Genomic DNA, 6,000 nt, shown 5'->3' on the forward strand with positions numbered 1-6,000 from the left:
AGGAGTTCAAGGCTGCAGTGCGGTATGATTGCACCACTGTACTGCAGCCTGAGCAACAAAGGGAGGCTCCATCCCGGAAAAAAAACAAGATTTGCTATTAATATGATAATTGATATGGCACTAATTATAGAAATATACTGGAGAAAGGGTTGATCTGCTCCATATGTAACTGAAAGTTTAGCAGTCAGACCATGAAACAAATAAAGCAGTTAAAGCAGTTAAAGTAAGGCACATTTACATTTCTGTGTGTTAACTGCTCCACCAGTTGGCCACGGAGGCCACTCCCTGTGCAGCCCTCGGGTCCTGCTTTTAGCAGCCAAGAGTGGTACCTCTTTTATGTGCTCACTGCTCCTGGTGTTAGATAAAGGCCACTGATCATTGATGCATTGCATGGAGTCTGTAACTCCGAGGGGAGGGCCCATGACTTTCATTAGATTCTCAAAGGTATCCAAGGCCAAAAAAAAAAAAAAAAAAAACCACTGAGTGAAAGCCAAGTAGCATTCCAGAAGGAGTAAGAAATTATATTGGCTTTAAAAAGTCATGGATCACCTGAGATGCCAAAGTCAACACTTAGAACAGCAGAGCCATCACTGAAAACTAAAGTCTGCCTGTTGCCAATAGCTCTCTCAGCATTTTTATGATGGAACAATATGGCTCTCCCCAGTAGTTTGATCCACGGGAGATGACTTGTAGCCACAAACTATCTTTTCATCTGACCTTCTTCCCCTGAAAATGTACAACCAGTCACTTAAAAGAAAGGCTTTTAGAAAGCCATAGGCTTTCTAAAGGTAAAATTTATTCCACATTTCAAATCAATATCTACTATGTGAGTTATAAGTTCATTTCCAAATAATAGAGATGCTTTTAAGGAGAGATGATTCTTCTGCCAAACAACTTTTTTTTTTTTTTTTTTTTTGGTTTGAGACAGAGTCCCTCTCTTTCTGTCGCCAGGCTAGAGTACAATGGTGCGATCTCAGCCTACTGCAGCCTCCTCTTCCTGGGTTCAAGTGATTCTCCTGCCTCAGCCTCCCGAGTAGCTGGGATTACAAATGCGAGCCACCACACCCTGCTAACTTTTTTGTATTTTTAGTAGAGACAGGGTTTCATCATGTTGGCGCAAACAGCTTTTTAAAAGACATTACCTTTGGATATCACTACCTGATTGTAGGAAATATGGCAGAATAAAGGAATGCATGAAATAAAACCATAATCAGCCAATCCCACACTCCAGAAAAGTCAACAGGACAAATGACCCAGTTTTAACAAGTCCATGACATGGAATAAAAGGTGGGGCAGAAAAGCCTTTTTTTTTCTTTTTTTTTTTTTTTTTGAGACAGAGTCTTGTTCTGTCACCAGGCTGGAGTGCAGTGGCATGATCTCGGCTCACTGCAACCTCCACCTCCCAGGCTCAAGCAATTCTCCTGCCTCAGCCTCCCGAGTAGCTGGGACTACAGGCATGCACCACCACGCCCAGCTAATTTTTTTGTATTTTTAGTAGAGACAGGGTTTTATCATGTTGGCCAGGATGGTCTCGATCTCTTGACCTCATGATCCACCCACCTTGGCCTCCTAAAGTGCTGAGATTTCAGGTGTGAGCCACCATGACTGGCCAAACCTTTCAATAGTGAAAAAAACAAAAACATAAAACTTGAGACTCACCAACCCAATGCAATGTATAGGTTTCTTTATTCCAAATTTAAACCAACTCGGGCCAGACGTGGTGGCTCACACCTGTACTCCCAGCATTTTGGGAGGCCCGGGTGGATGGATCACCTGAGGTCAGGAGTTCGAGACCAGCCTGGCCAATATAGTGAAACCTCATCTCTTCTAAAAAATACAAAAAATTAGCTGGGCATGGTGGGATGTCCCATCTCTCCTAAAAATACAAAACTGAGCTGGGCGTGGTGGTGCACACCTGTAATTTCAGCTACTTGGGAGGATGAGGCAGGAGGATCATTTGAACCTAGGAGGTGGAGGTTGCAGTGAGCCAAGAACGTGCCACTGTACTCCAGCCTGGGCAACAGAGCAAGACTGTGTCTCAAAAAGAAACCCAACTCATTATGAAAATTCTTTTTTTTTTTTTGAGACAACTGGGAAAATTTAGCATGGCCTATCATACAGAGAATATTCAGTAACTGTTAATTTCGTTGGGTGTGATAGTAGCAATATGGTTACATTAAATTTTTCAATGTTCCTAGCTGCAAAGTGAGAGAATCATATTAACATATATCCAGGTGAAATGCTATTATGTCCTGGATTTGCTTTAAAATACTCCAATATATATTCCTAAACTATTTATGCAACTAAAAAGTAAAATTAAAAAATAAATATACATATATACCCAAAGAATTTACAGACAGTTTATACAAAATATAGTTAAATGTGAATGGAAAACAATGTCTAAGTTTTCCTCCAGAGAACTATGTTTTAGCTTAAGTGTGGCTAACTATAATATTTTGATGTTTAGATTAATATTAATTAAATAATTTATGTTATAGAATCTTCTATGGGCTAAACTGTATACCCCAAAAAAAATTCATATGTTGAAGTCCTTACTCCCAGTACCTTATAACGCGACAATATTTGGAGACAGGGTCTTCAAAGAGGTAACTGAGTTAAAACAGGTGGGCCCTAATCCAGTATGACTGGTGTCCTTACAAAAAGGGGAAATTTTGACACACACAGTTACAGAGAGAATGCAGTGTAAAGACACAGGGAGAACACAGCCATCTATAAGCCAAGGAGAGAGGCCTCAGAAGACAGAATCCGCTGACACCTTGATCTTGGACTTCCCAGTCTCTGAAACTGTAAACAAAAAACTAATTTTGGTTGTGGAAGCAAGTCACTCCATCTGCAGTATTTTGTTACAGCAGCGATAGCAAACTAACATAGGATCCATAACATGATTTTTTTCTATTTATTCTATCTTTACCCTACTTATGTGGCAAAGTATTTCATTTGCCTAAAAACAGGAATGGAGGCCATGTGCGGTATGGCTCACGCCTGTAATCCCAACACTTTGAGAGGCCAAGGCAGGTGACTCACTTGAGGTCAGGACTTCGAGACCAGCCTGGCCAACACGGTAAAACCCTGTCTCTACTAAAAATACAAAAAATTAGCCAGAAGTGATGGCAGGCACCCGTAATCCTAGTTACTCAGGAGGCTGAGGCAGAAGAATCGCTTGAACCCAGGAGGCGGAGGTTGCAGTGAGCCCAGATCGCACCATTGCACTCCAGTCTGGCAACAGAGCAAGACACCGTCTCAAAAAAAAAACCAAAAATAAACCTTCCCACAGAAAGCAGCAGAAAACTGAAAACGCCAGGCCTTCTGTGTAGCGGGTCCTAGATACCTACAGCACAAACAAGGCAGGAGGCACATGTTACCTCTCACGAGAATCCCAGTCTGGCAGAAGGCGGCAGTACCAGTCCCACAACCGTAACTATTCACATCCACAAATAACCTTTAAAGGTTGTGTGGAGAACCGGGCGTGGTGACTCACGCCAATAAACCCAGCACTTTGGGAGGACAACGCAGGTGGATCACCAGAGGTCAGGAGTCCGAGACCAGCCTGGCCAACATGGCAAAACCCCGTCTCTACTAAAAATACAAAAATTAGCCGGACATGGTGGCGGGCACCTGTAATCCCAGCTACTCAGGAGGCTGAGGCAGAAGAATTGCTTGAACCCGGGAGGTGGAGGTTGCAGTGAGCCGAGATAATGCCATTGCACTCCAGCATGGGCAACAAAAGCAAAACTCTATCTCAAAAAAAAAAAGTCCTGTGGAAGCCAGGCACAGTGGCTCACACTTGCAATCTCAGTGCTTTGAGAAGCCAGGTAGGTGGATCGCTTGAGCTCAGGAGTTCAAGACCAGCCTGAGCAACATGGTGAAACCCCATCTCCACAAAAAAATAGAAAACTTAGCCATGAGTAGTAGTACACACCTATAGTCACAGCTACTCAGCAGGCTGTGTTGGGAGGATTGCTTGAGCCTGGGAGGTGGAGGTTGCACTGAGCCGAGATCGTACCACTGCACTCCGGCCTGGGTGAGAGAGTGAAACCCTGTCTCAAAAGAAAAAAAAGTTCTGTGGATTTTGAAATGGACGGCTCGGCTGGCACCTGAATGGGTGCAAAATCTATCTGAGCTGATATCTATACTTTTACTGTCACTGCCCAATTTTTATTTCAATTTGAAATCAGTGAAGGGGCTGGGAACGGTGGCTTACACCTGTAATCCCAGCATTTTGTGAGGCCAAGGTGTGCAAATTGCTTGAGCCCAGCAGTTCAAGACCAGCCTGGTCAATGTGGTGAAACCCCGTCTCTACAAAAAAATACCAAAATTAGGCCAGGTGTGGTGGCTCACGCCTATAATCCCAGCACTTTCGGAGGCCAGGGCAGGTGGATCACATGAGGTCAGGAGTTCAAGACCAGCCTGGCCAATAAGGTGAAACCTCATTTCTACTAAAAATGCAAAATTAGCTAAGTGGCGGGAGCCTGTAATCCCAGCTACCTGGGAGGCTGAGGCAGGAAATTGCTTGACCTGGGAGGCAGAGGTAGTAGTTAGCCAAGATCACGCCACTGCACTCCAGCCTGGGCGACAGAGTGAGACTCCATCTCAAAAAAATAAATTTATAAAAAAAAATAAAAATCAGCCAGGCACCGTGGCACAAGCCTGTGGTCCCAGCTACTGAAGATGCTGAGGTGGGAGGACTGCCTGAGCCCAGGGAGGTTGATGCTGCAGTGAGCCGAGACTGTGCCACTGCTCTCCAGCCTGGGTGACAAAATGAGATCCTGTCTCAAAAAATAATGAATAAATAAATAAATAAATAAATAAAGGAATAAACAGAAATCAGTGAATGAAGTTCAGAATAACTGACTAAGGGATACAGGTAGGAGAACTAAGCACACATTTCAGTTCATTCATCCATATATAGTCCTTGGTCTAGAAGCACATGTCAAGATTTACTTATAATATAGATGTCTGTGTTCTACACTTACTACAAGATACAGACTATCTTGTTCTCAGAATAGTCCTTGCTTCTCCAAGAACGCAGTCTTTCGGGCCAGGCGTGGTGGCTCAAGCCTGTAATCCCAGCACTTTGGGAGGCCGAGACGGGAGGATCACGAGGTCAGGAGATCGAGTCCATACTGGCTAACACGGTGAAACCCCATCTCTACTAAAAAATACAAAAAAACTAGCCGGGCGAGGTGGTGGGCACCTGTAGTCCCAGCTACTCGGGAGGCTGAGGCAGGAGAATGGCATGAACCCAGGAGGCAGAACTTGCAGTGAGCTGAGATCCGGCCACTGCACTCCAGCCTGGGCGACACAGCGAGACTCCGTCTCAAAAAAAAATAAAAAATAAAAAAAGAACGCAGTCTTTCAAAAGTGATAACAATAGGAGACTCTGAGGAAGGCATCCAATTTTGACCCAGGAAGACAGACTGAGCTTTACTTTCTGTTTCTCTACAACCAGGAGCCTATGATAATCTCAAACTCACCTTCTATCTCAATGACTTTTCTTCTGACTAACACGTCCATTCACTAAACCTGTTTCACCTGTTTAAAAAAGGGGGTCAGGGGGTGAACTTGAAGGGTCTCCCTGCCAGAGGTCTTTTACTGGGAGGAAAACTGGGAGGTGTTTTCCTCCCATTAGAAAACCTCTGATCCTGGCCGAGCACAGTGGCTCACGCCTGTAATCCTAGCACTTTGGGAGGCCAAGGCAGGCAGATCACTTGAGATCCGGAGTTCGAGACCAGCACGGCCAACATGTTGAAACCACATCTCTATTAACAATACAAAAAATTTAGCTGGGCATGGTAGTGGGCACCTGTAATCCCAACTACTCAGGAGGTTGAGGCACGAGAATTGCTTGAACCCAGGAGGCAGAGGGTACAGTGAGCAGAGACCGTGCCACTGCACTCCAGCTTGGGCAACAGAGTGGAACTGTGTCGAAAGAAAAGGAAGGAAGGAAGGAAGGAAGGAAGGAAGGAAGGAAGGAAGGAA

At 44.5% G+C, this 6,000-nt stretch overlaps 1 protein-coding gene across 4 annotated transcripts in view; it reads right to left on the minus strand.

Annotated features, from left to right (window-relative positions):
• Positions 1–6,000, minus strand: part of FUT10 (fucosyltransferase 10) — a 115,051-nt gene that overhangs the window by 95,724 nt on the left and 13,327 nt on the right. The window contains exon 4 of one of the 4 annotated variants that reach the window (XM_025395321.1): positions 5,496–5,553. The exons of the other annotated variants lie outside the window; for them this stretch is intronic. The gene's annotated coding sequence lies outside the window, so the exon portion shown is untranslated. The remainder of the gene's footprint in view (positions 1–5,495; positions 5,554–6,000) is intronic. 4 annotated transcript variants of the gene reach the window in all.

This window comes from Theropithecus gelada, chromosome 8 (assembly GCF_003255815.1).
Source record: "Theropithecus gelada isolate Dixy chromosome 8, Tgel_1.0, whole genome shotgun sequence".
Lineage (NCBI taxonomy): Eukaryota > Metazoa > Chordata > Mammalia > Primates > Cercopithecidae > Theropithecus > Theropithecus gelada.